This window comes from Triplophysa dalaica, chromosome 4 (genome assembly GCF_015846415.1).
Source record: "Triplophysa dalaica isolate WHDGS20190420 chromosome 4, ASM1584641v1, whole genome shotgun sequence".
Classification (NCBI taxonomy): domain Eukaryota; kingdom Metazoa; phylum Chordata; class Actinopteri; order Cypriniformes; family Nemacheilidae; genus Triplophysa; species Triplophysa dalaica.
The window spans coordinates 16,232,061-16,244,993 of record NC_079545.1 but is presented as its reverse complement, the minus strand read 5'-3'; the positions used below and the strand labels follow the sequence as shown (position 1 = coordinate 16,244,993).

Sequence of the window (12,933 nt, the reverse complement as noted above, 5' to 3'; positions counted from 1 at the left end):
TCTGTGCTCAGTTTGACACATTAATGACATCTCTTCTGAAACTCTAATGACAGAGACAGTTAGATTTCTTGGAGAAATATCTTAGACACAGATGAGACTTGAGAAAATGTTCCCATTTGCTCTCCATTTAATCTCTACTTGATGTCTAAGATAAATAACTGAGATGTAAAAGAGATCTCATCTGTGATTTTTTCTTTCCTACGGGACGGTTTGAACTCTTGTTTTTATCTTGGAAATGTGAAGCGCTTTGCTCTGAGAAGAAAGCTCTTATGTTTGTCAAAAGCTCTTTAGCGGAGCGCAGGTGAACGAAGCCAAGTTCCCTCATCCTCTCCAGCTGAATTCAGTTCAACACCGGCCGGCAGCTGAGGAGACGCTTCCACTGAACTCCAGGGGGAGATCTGAGTGGAACCACTTCTGTCACGCATCAAGCTAAAACACCAAACACACTCCCCACCTCAGGCAACAAACACACAGTCACTTGTACACAGTTTTCTCTGGTTTAACTGAGCGACCATCCGGTGTGCTGACAGCTCTGTCCTGATACTGCAAACATCACACCTATCCAAACCACACGTACTGAAAGCAGAAACAACTGTTTATACAAACAAACAACAACTAGAACAGAACATACTTCAGACACGGTTTAAAGGAAAATTAAACTTTTTCCATCAATTATTCACCCTCATGTCATTCTAAACCTGTGTAACTTGAACTCCATTGACATACATTTGATGGACACAAAACCACTGAGACATTTCTCAAAATAGGCCTTTCTATTTTGTGTTTCACAGAAGACAGGGTCACATACAGGAAAGATATACTAATTGTATTTTTATAACCAGTAAGGCATAGGGTTGTGCTATGTATGCGAATATAGGAACAGCTGGAGAAATTATAGCTACCTTACTGAATTTTCTCATTCTGTATGGGTCAAAAGTACGGTATTATTGCCCAATATTTTTAGTAAATGCATTTGATTAATAATAAAGCAGAATGGATGATTTGGCTGCCTATGAAGAACAAAGCAGGTAAAAAAAGATAAATGGTCTCAAGGTGTCAAGCTTTTGCATAGACAACTATAATATCAGTAATAAAAGCTGGAATCGATTTTTGGCTGTTCTTTTAAAATTTACCCAATGTCTGGCACCAAAAAAAGCCTTGAACTTATAGAACAGCATATTGTAAAACTTTGTATGGGCAGGCAGTTGTAAGAGTCTCATTCAAGGGCGTGATCATCATTGGGGCCAGTAAGAGGCTTAACTAAATTTATATTATCTTTAAAAAAAAATTATTAAGGGGCCATTCACATTTCGCGTCTAAAATCGTGCTTGTAAATCGCAAGCCACGTCTCTTTCACTTGTCACATGACCCGCGGTGTGTGTGCAGTACTCTGAAAATCTAAATATTTGGATCTCGATGCGGCGCCTAGAAAAATGTGCGCGTTGCAACCACATCACTCCCTATTTGCTGGCATCAACATTTAAAATAACGAACTTGCATGCACAAAAGATGCGAAGTGTGAATGGCTCCTAAGAAATAAAAAATAAACATTTAAAAAAAACATTATATATATACATATTAAAATAGCAAAGCAACAAAAGCAAATGTAAAACAAAACTCTAGAAGAAACTTGTTATGGAATTATTGGAATACTCCTTCATAAAACTGAAGTTATTATAAAGTGCAGTGTACCTGATTAGATGAAAAAAGTATTAAAATGAATTAATGAAATCCACCTAATACTGAACAAGAGGGTGTCTTTAAGTCATCTGCCATCATTTACTCACCCTCTTGTCATTTCAAACCTGTATGACTTTCTTTCTTCTGCAGGACACAAAAGATATCTTGAAGAATGTTGTTAACTGGACCTCATTCATTTGCATTGATTTTTTGTCCTTACAGTGAATGGGATCCAGTGCTGTTCGGTTACCGATTTTCTACAAAATATATTCTCTTGTATTCTGTGGAAGAAATCATAAAGGTTTGAAATGACGAGAGGGTGAGTAAATGACAAAAATTTTTTTTGGGTGAACTATCACTTTAATGACAATATTGTGGTAAAATAAGCTAGTAGAAGAACTTAAAAATGTGTTCGTATTGGTATCCTATTATATAATTTGGTTTGTACTGTATAAATGACCCAGCTGTTTCGTTGACCAGATTTAGGTAAAAATAAAAATTCAGCTCATTCCCATTTGCTTCTTCATAGTCCTCCAGAAGTCATCTCAAATAGGTTCGAAGGCATTTCATCAAACCTGTGAGTCACGATGAAAAAGTCAACGGCCATGTTAAATGTGCTAGAGTGTACGCATTCAGAAGGAAAGGCACGAGTTGAAGGTGAGGTCCAAGTAAAAGCACCAAAACAAAGCATGTGGATTTGTTGGATAACCTGGAAGAGCTTGAGGCGAGATTCAGCTGTGACTTCTGTTTCCTTCTGTGGGAAGACAAACATTGCCTTGAGCTTCCCCGGAAATCACACAGAGAACCCAAACCAAAGCTGATGTCCCCTAACACACTCAACACATCTAACATCTCCACAAATCACAGAGAATCACCACAGCGTTAAACAAATAATCATCAAACGTTCTGTTTGAAATGAGAAGGTTTCATTTGGAAAAGAGAGAATCCTTGCTTTTCCTTTGTAAAAGGCGTTTGTGAGGAGAATGATGCTAATTTGGAAAGATTAAAACCTTAACTAAGAACTAATACACAACTACACCTGTCATTTCAGCCCAACGATCCAACTCTTTCTGCACGCCGTATGCCTGAGCAACATTTCGCTCTGGATGAAGGACCATCCCCTGCAGCTGAACCTTATAAAAAAAGAACTGCTCGTAATACCGGCCATTACAAAGATTCATCACAACTTCTCCATCCAACTGGGCTCATCAAGCATCACATCTGGCAACGGTGATTGATGATCAGCTAAACTTCTCAGATCAGGTTACCAGCATCACACAGTCCTGTAGATTCATCCTATACAATATTAGGAAAATTAAGCCTTTCCTCTCCGAGTATGCTCGCAAGTCCTAGTCCACGCTGTTGTTCCGTCTGGACTGGACTATTGCATTGCGCTACCAGTTGGACTTTCTGCTTGCACAACAAAACCTATACAGATGATCATGAATGCAGTGGCAAGAGTGGTCTTCAATGAGAGCACACGTCACTCCTCTCTTCATTAAGATACATTGGCTCCCTGTAGTTGCTCGCATCAAATTCAAGACTCAGCTCCTGGCCTACAAACGAACAACGTCTTTTGGTGCCATCCCTAAAAGGTAAAAAATCCCTCTCACGTACCTTCTTTGGATCGTTTCCACATTTTTGGAATGACCTGCTCACTGCTACAACATCAGAAGATTCTGTGGCCATCTTAAAGAATTGGCTGAAAACACATATCTTACGTCGGCACCTGACCGATCAGTTCTAACTTCTATCTCTTTTCTACTCCAAAATATACTTAGCTCTGTATACTGTGGAAGGCTTTGTGAGACCAGTTTTATTGCACTTTTTGTTGTCCTTATGTTGTTCCAATTGCTTCCATTGTTAACTCCATTTGTAAGACACTTTGGATAATAGCATCTGCTAAATGACTAAATGTAAATGCAGAAACAAATGTGACAATTGTTGAAACACATGACGAGTATGGAGGTATCAAATTAATGTAGATTGTAGAGGTCAATAATTTGAGTAAATTTGATGAAAAATACTTGAGTTCATACTGAGATCTTCAATAATATTGACTTTTGATTGCAGACTTGACAGATCTGAGCTCAGTTTGACACATTTTTGACTTCTCTTTTGAAACTCTAATTTAGATAACAGACGGGAAACTCTTCTATCATGCTGAGATAAGAGAGACCATCAGGTTTGTGCCAGCATGAGTTAAAGCATTAAAGCTAGAAAATTGAAATCTTTTGGAAATCTTTTAGCATTCTCATGTATCTATCACCCTCTCTCTCTCTCTCTCTCTCTACCTACCTACCTACATATACATGGATGTGACATGAAAACTCTCAGAGAATGTGTTTGTTACAAATATACTGAACCATCTCTTCATTTTTTACTAAACCTTTTTGATATAGTTTAAACAATCCACTGAGACTGAGAATCTAAATCTTCGGTCCTGATTCTGCTAGACCTATCTGCAGCGTTTGACACTGTCCATCACCAGATACTGCTAACAACCATATCATCTCTCTGAATCTCAGGCACTCCTCTCTGCTGGTTCAAATCCTACCCCTCTGGCAGATCCTTCAGGGTGTCATGGAGGGGCTCGCTGTCCACTGCTCACCACATGATCACTGGGGTCCCTCAGGGATCGGTGCTTGGACTGCTGCTTTTGCCATCTACACGACATCCTTGGGACCCATAATACGGGCACACGGCTTCTCGTATCACTGTTATGCTGACGACACCCAGATCTACATGTCGTTTCATCCAATACCACTGTAGCAGCTCGCATTACAGCCTGCCTAGAAGACATCTCAGCTAGGATTTAAGAGCATCACCTCCAGCTGAACCCTGCCAAGACAGAACTACTCGTGTTTCCGGCACGACCCAGGGTGCAACATGGTCTCACCATCCGGCTGAGGATCTTTCCTGGGGCATTAACACTGCCTCAGTTGTAGGAAAGGCCCAACAGCGCCTCTTTTACCTGAGACGATTGAGGAGAGTAAAATTTCCAAAGCAGCTCCTGGTAAATTTCTATCATTGTAACATTTAGAGTGTACTGACTTATGGACTTTTGGTGTGGTTTTCCAGCTTTCCAGTGGCTTGCCAGCTTGCTCATACATGTAATATGTAAGTAATATATCATTTAGTATTATATTCGGCCTTAAAACACCACTTCCCGGACACTTCCGTCTGTAATTTCAAAATGAATGATTTCAAAAATATCATGTCTCTTATCGGTGTTTGTTATAGCTGTGATATGAACTTCGATATTCTCCTTCATTAAGAACGTCCATCAAAGCTGTGTAAATATCACTGTTACAATAATGAAAAAGCAATTTTTTCATATTAATCATCAAAGCTAAGATCACCTGTCAATCAAACTGCTTGCAAAAAGTAAATTATACCCAACGAATGGAGAAGGGATGCCCCTTGTAGAACATAAATGTTACTTTATTTAAGTTTTCATGCGCCCAATTTATGAGGAATATGGACTATTATGGATGTGACAATCCTGAAAAGGGCACTTCACTGACTGTGAAATATTATGCACTAAAAATATAAAAAAACTTAAGAGACCTCACATGGGTATTTGAACCACCAAGTGTTGACATCTGTGCTATCAGTATAGTAAAAAACGATAGTTGATTTTTTTATGAAAAGGTTGATGTTATCACAGACTTGCCCACATACTTCTTAAAGGGACCCCAAAATGAAAATTCTGTTCCAAATCTTTAGAAATGTCTTTGTTTTGCTAAACACAATGGAAGATATTTGGAAGAATGTCAGTCACCAAACAGATCTCATCCCCCATTTTGTATTTATTTACCCGCTTCGAATGTTATCACTTGATTGAATGGTGGTTGTCAACTCATACATATGGGCCAGAGGAGACGTTGCACTATTTCCCGGTTGATATTTTCAGGTGAGGCCATTTAAATGATAAAATTGAGTATTTCAACTGTGATTAATTATTTAATAAGCGAACACAATACAGAAATGTGTTTTCTGTCCCATATGTACGAGCTGATAGCGCCCATTCATCGAGTGATGACTTTCAAAGTGGGTGATTTATTTTCCCTTCGATGGTAGTAAATGGGGGATGAGATCTGATTGTTTACTGACATTCTTCCAAATATCTTCCTTCATGTTTAGCAGAACAAAGAAATGTATGTACCTACAGGTCAGTCTGAGAGTGAGTGAATGATGACGGAATTTTCCTTTTTGTGTGGACTGTCCGTTTAAAACCTAAATTTTGCCCGACACCAATGTATTCGCATTCACATTCGCATTTACATTAATATTCTTGTTTTTTGGGGGATTGTTTCTGAATCAGAGGAAACCCTGGAGCACATGATGCAAGGCTCAGGGGTCTCTCATTGGGTGACGAGTCAGTTGTATGTCAAATCTAAGACTCCTGTTGGAGAAATAAGATAAGATAAGATAGAAAAATACATCCACTGTACAAAAACAACCTACAGAGAGGTCAAGAGTATGCCTCGGTATCTTAAAGGCCATCCCAATAACATAACATCCAGGTAGCGTATTTCTCCATTTCACATAAGAAGAATAAAGCCTAGAGAAAGTGGAAAGATATGACTACAGAGAACATGAAAAATGAGGCATGGATTGTGTTCATGAACGGCGAGGAGAGTATAGTGTGCCGTATTTGTAGTTGAATTAATTCATGCCTCCAGCAATAACAAAGCAGAAACAGGCTGATAAGTTCTGACAAGGTGAGCAGAACGTGGCTATAAGCCTCCATAACCATTGCAGTCGTGCCTACAACATTTAAACACATAAACACACAAAGACGGGGGAATAAAAATAGAACAGATGAATGTCAAAGGTAAAGGAATAGTTCTCAACCTGTATGATATCTTGTGGAACACAAAAGGGTTCTTGTTAAATCTTTGCTTTGCTTTTCTAAACATGACAGCTCACAGAGGCCAAACAAATAAGATTTTTGTGCAACATTTTAATACAAATTTGTGATATTTAGCCACTATCACTGAAATCTCATTTGTGTAAAGAAATGCTTGTTGAATAAATAAACAGAATTGAATTTTTTTTGCAAACACTATATGCTGTTTTAGTTTAATATAATTGTAATGGGACCATGTCGAACGTCTCTTTTCAAAACGTTCCTCTCGAGATGCATTTAGGTACCTGCCTATCTCGCTCCTCGCACTCATATTTCTGACCGCTCTTTGTGATGAATTACAACATAAATCACTTCTGGCACTCCGGTAAAACCTAAACTCCCTCCACAAAAGACAGCATGTTAAATTAAGAGTTGTAGAGAATGGTAATAAATCTCCTCCGGCTCACCTCTCTTTCTCTCTAGGAATGAAGTCATCAGTAATTCTTTAGTTTTATCAGGTCTGATTTTGTAATCCATCTTTCCTTGGGTTTTTTCTCTCCGCTCTCTCTTCTCAGGACCTACATTGAGAACTCTGGAAAGAGAGCGAGATGAGATCATTCTAACAAGACTTTGAAGAAAGTTGGCATATGCAAATGCTTCTAGTTTTGTAATTCCAAAATGCATCTAATGGGATTACAATTCATTATGGAACATATGTTTGCGTGCAGTTTTAGCTGTTTCATTAAAACAATAATCAAGAAACAAGATTATGGCCAAATTACTGTAGCGTCAAAAGTTACCCAGCAGACTTTGCGGCGCTGGGCAACCCTTATCTGGATTGAGAATTAAGTACTGAGGATTGTTCTTTTTTGTTTGTATATTTATATATATATATATATATATATATAGATTTTTTATAGATATAACTTTAAATTACATTATTGTGCTTTTAAAACATATGACAAATTTTGTTAAGCCACTATCTACTTCATTCAGGTTTTGTAGTTTTAATATCACACAACTATTGTCTTTGCAGAATTTACAGAATTTGAGACAATAATCGCCCGCCAACACAGATCAATTGCTTCTCAATTTCAGAAGTTTTTTCATCGTTCACCACCATCTGGCATTCATACTGCTGTCTACACCTGCTTCTGTGTCACAACATCATTTCCTCTCAGTAGTAGCAATGCTTCTCCACTCAAGGGAAGAATGAGTACCAGAAAAAGCAGTAGGAGAAAATACACAACAAAGACACTTATACCCAGCAGAAACACACTTTAACAACTAATAATAAAAGAGAAACGGTATCAAAAGAAAAGGATGAAAGGGTCCAGCGAAAAGGCTGAGCCAACATGAATCCTCGCTGCTCACATGAAAGCGATGGGTTGAGATTTACACCCCGGAGATAAAACAGGAAAACAAGCGTTTACACCCATTTGTGTTTTTTTTTAGGGGGGCTTGAAGGGGTAGAAATGTTCCTCAGAGATTAATCACCATGATGTTTGGTAACATCTCATTAATAAATGAAAATAAAAGCAGAAAAAGCCAATGTGTTGCGAGAGAACACAAGGAAAGAATGGGAGAAAGTAAGAGCTTCACATGACCCAATACATCTTCATTTGTATTTTAATTATATATTTGGTCACCCAGCAAGACACAAAGCCAAACCGACTAATAACCAAACACTGTTTTTTCATTAGTTCAAGAATCAATACCACATTAACGACATGAAAAAAACTATTGAACATTTTTTCATATTATGATTAAACAATCTATGAAAAACGAGGGATGCAGTATCACATGTTACCTGTTACGGTACATGTAGATGACGGGCGCGTCGTGACGTCACTGCATGGAGCGTGAGCGCGCACTTACATTTTTTTACCAATATTTGTAGTTCAGCTGTGGTAATACCCATATAAATACTTCAGTATACTTTAATATTTACTACGGTAAAGGTTAAAAAACATAATAGTATCTTTACTTCAGTTTACTGTAGTAACTCCAAAGTATTCTAAGGTTTTGTTCCATGTGTGGACAAACTGTCAGAGAGCCAACACAGACACCACCAGCTTCACCCACTGCAATCAACAGATCTCACTCACCTGAGTACTGATCACACACCTGCCACCAATAACCAACCCCACACTATAAAGTCAAACTCCCCCAGTTCACTCACTGTCCGGTCTCAAACTTGATATGAGATTCAACCCTACCGCAGTATCTCCTGAAGATTCACCAAGCACTTTGGACTCCACTCAACCTTTGTGTGTGTCTTCGACTCATGGCTCTCCTGTTTCTCGTCTAATCCAGTGGACTGAACAAACTACTCATAATCAGATAAGACTCATAGACTTTCGTAGCTCAAGCCCCTCGTCTCCACTGTATTTGCTTTACCCATATTCTGTCTTGCTTTACAATAAACTCCCTTGTCATAGTACTGACCTCCGTGTCCCGTGTCTGCCTGCTGACACAAACGGTAGTTAATCCACCAAAATTGGTTACTTCACCTCTACTATAGTAAAAGCGTTGTTAATTTCCAAAGAGTTTTGCTGTTTCTTTAATTCATTTTTATGTAAACGGGCATCTCTGTTTTGATCTAATATAATCCAGTCTGATGTTTTTGTTTCACATGCTAAATACAAGAGAAGCTTTAGCTGCAGCGCCCACATTTATGGAGGGAGGTCAACCCCGAAGACATGCATCATCTTTTACTTCTCTTTCTCTTGTCTCATGAATTACAAATACACCCTGGGCTCGTTCACAGATCTGCTGTGGCACTACATGGAAGGGAGGCTAGAGAGATTGAAATACAGCAAGATACAGAAAGCAGCAAGTGAGAGAGAGAGGAAGGTACCGGGCAACTTTCCGTCCAGGTTAGTAGGGCTAGTTGGCAGGCCGGTCTCTGACTGAGGTTCAGAGTTTTGACAGTGATGGGAATATGTCTTATTCAGAAGGATGAAACAGCATGTTGGGCTGGAAGACATCTCAGTGGTTTTGAGTTCTTGTCATTTGCTGGGGGCTCAATTATGTATCTCGGTGACGTGAGGAGAGAGCAAAAGAGGGTATGAAGGCCGGTGATGATTTAATTTCCCTCATTTGCTGAACGGAAGCACTCATTTGTTTTCTGTTTCTCAAAAAAGTGAAACCCCCTGACATTTATCAATGGTTTCTCTTTTTTTATTTAAATCAATTTATTTTCAGATTTATCAGCACTCAAAGACATTCTTTGCCTGATAGAATACAGACATTTCTTACAGCCGTTTACTTAACAATTCTCATTTTCAAAGCGCTTGGCTTGTATAATGTTTGTAGGTCTCTTGTGACAGTTTTATCAATCTGATATTTAGCCTGTACTTCGATTTTCTATTTGCACCCAGTGAGTAAAGTCATTAAATGGCTCTGTTAATCGATGTGAAAAAATCTCTGGAGCAACACAGAGCAGCTTGTCAAATGAGCGACGTGTTTTTCAGAAAGCCAGATGCATCAAAAACCGCCCGCTGTTTGTACGTTTATTTTCCTGTTTTCTCCTTTATTTTCAATTATTAAATGCCTTACAATGCCTTTTTTACACAACAGTGGATGGTCTGCTGTTGTTCGGTCATCAGTGTGTTTGATGTTTGATCTGTAGGATAACTCTTGTTGATACCTGCTGTTTGGCTCTTCTGTGATTGACAGGTTCACTTCTTGTCCTCCTATACATCCTCACTCTGTACTTCTTTCAGCACCACCGCCCCTTCAGAATGGTGTTCTTCGCACTGCGGAACTGAGGGGAAATTATTGAATCCGAGGAAGTTTCGATGCATCACAACTAGCTCGAGTTCATCTGCATTCCAGCTGTACGTCAATCCCCTCCTCCCATTTTATACTGTTAAAGATAAAGTGGCTGCCAGGAGGATGACGTTTGCAAAATATCATTTATTGTTCTGTCTTTATCTCTCTGCATACTCAAAGTTTCAGACTTCAAGAGCACACGTTTAGATTCATGCATAAATGAGAAATGCAAGACACTTTATCTCTTTGTAAATTCTAGAGAGGACGTTTGCATCAACGTTTGCCGAGTATGAGAATATGTGATCTCATTCTTGTCTAGGAGGAACAATTGAAAGATGTGATTAAGAAGACATATTAGGATAGGTGAGATGATGAGAACAGCGGTGCACAGGGTAAATAAAAAATCTGTTTCTCACACAAAGCTTTAGATTGTTTGACTCCAGAAGACCGAAACATACATCACAAGTCACATGGAGCACAAAATTTAACTGTTTGTGAAAATGAATTAAATATCACATTATCTTTTTCACAGAAGACAACCGATTTGGCATCACACTCATGTCTCATCTGAGTTTTGTTGACGTCTATGTTAAGGTGTCATGAAATTGATGTAAACTGTAACACCCCTCCGGCTGGATCTTTGCGTGCAAATGCAGGTTCACAGTTCTGACTAATGCCCTCTGCTGGCAGGTAATGATCATTCCATTACAGACAGGGTGCACACAGATGAAGTCTCTAAATCCAAGAAATGAATGAACTTGGCATTTGTGTAGTGACCAGGGGCGATTCTAGGTTTTCAATATTAGGGGGGCTCAGCCTCCAATGAGGATATATATAGAGAGAGAGCCACACTCTAATCACCACATATTGTATACGTTACTAAAATAAATAATTAAGAAAGAATATGCAAAAAAGCATAAATACACATTATTGTTATTCAAATGAATATCACATTAATCGGTCAATCTGCAACATTTATATTTCAAAGTGACAACAACAGCCACAAATCCATAAAATAAATATCACAATCAACTGCTGAATCATTATTTAGTAAGAATAACTTAATATGTTTCCCTGCCATTCATTCTGTTTAGCACTAGCGCTGTCACTCTCTCTGCATGACTGTGTGTTCATCTATTACCTCCACAATATGTTTTCAATTAATGATAAAAATACTGAAGCGTCTGAAAAACGACATAGAGCTTCTGTACACTTTTATTTCCTCGGAACTCAGAACAATGAATAACACTGCCGCACCGGGCTGAACTACAGTAACTCTGCCCGTCCTCTTTCCGGAGCTGTCAAAACTACCGTTGACTCTCTATAACTATAGCACATCATCATTAATGACACTTTCTGTCCGATACAATATCATCTTGATCGTGGAAGTATGCCGTCATTGGTGTTTGGTGCCTTGAGGTAAAGTTAACGAGGGGTGAACGCACAAAAAACTTTTAAACAGTGGATGGGAAAGGGTCTTGTATCGCTTCCACATCATATTAAGATGCATTTATAACAAAGAATGGCAAAAAGGCAGACGTCATGTTAATGAACACACCTTATAACGTTACTGCTAATGACGTTAACTCCAATGTGCTACTGTGTGAACTGAAGAATGCGCTAAATAACGCAGCCTAACGCCGTTTACATAATAAGAGTTTTAAAGGGGGCTATAAAGCGATCTAGAATTCTTGTACAGATTACATAACACACAATATTTTAGGGGGGACTGAGCTAGAACTTTAGGGGGGCTTTAGCTCCCCTAAAAAGGGCCTAGCAACGCCACTGGTAGTGACGTTTCACAAACTTGCCCGCAAAGTGTCCACACGCTTTAGTCTTTACTGTATATATTTGCATAGAAATGGAGGGTGACATTAAATAAGATCGATAGGCAAACCTGCAGATGCGTAACGCTTCAGTGATGCGTTGGTGCAGAATAAAGACTGTCTCTGCCATTTTCTAACTGACAGGTGAATTCATCTATACAGCGCCGATGCCTTGTTCTCGCTTTAATATGGAGTGTCATTGAATTCCTTCGAGAGATGAATACGCAAACAACTGCTTCGCTTTCTCTGCCAGAAATAGCTACACATTCAGCGATAAATATGTAAAGTCTTGCATTTTTTTTATTTGTTTATGCGTGCGTGTCCATATTACATCCGCTTTGTTTTGAAATTTGAAGTGTCTCATAATCAATTCGTACGAATGCAGAAGTTCATGATAGATTTATTTTACATGAGCAGCAAAATGCGAGATGTGCAAGACAGCTTCACGACTGTGGGAAATAGAACTTAAACGAAGACGCATGAACCTGTCACTTTATATTTGCTGTCTGTGTTCTGCAGTGAAAACGAGCGCCTCTATTCGACATAAAGGTGTCCTGTGAACGTTTGCGACATGTTTTGGTCTGTGCCACGCCACCTGCAGTCCACACACGGTCGGGCTCTCTCGACCAGCACCACTCGTGATTGGACCGAGCCTGGTCTTCATTAATGGAATATCTGCGATCTCCATCTCAAGCACACACGTGTTCATGCAGATACACACGCTGTGACAGGAATTTTCAAATTGATCAGAGCCGGAAACGCATTTCATTCACTTGAACACGCACTCACACTGAC

General features: G+C 39.1%; 1 long non-coding RNA gene across 1 annotated transcript; it reads left to right on the top strand.

Annotated features, from left to right (window-relative positions):
- The first annotated feature begins 1,867 nt into the window (after positions 1–1,867).
- LOC130419739 (uncharacterized) lies at positions 1,868–5,424 on the top strand. Its single transcript, XR_008906539.1, has 3 exons — positions 1,868–3,275; positions 3,816–3,865; positions 4,209–5,424. It is a non-coding gene; the product is annotated as an uncharacterized LOC130419739 (long non-coding RNA).
- Positions 5,425–12,933: the final 7,509 nt, after the last annotated feature.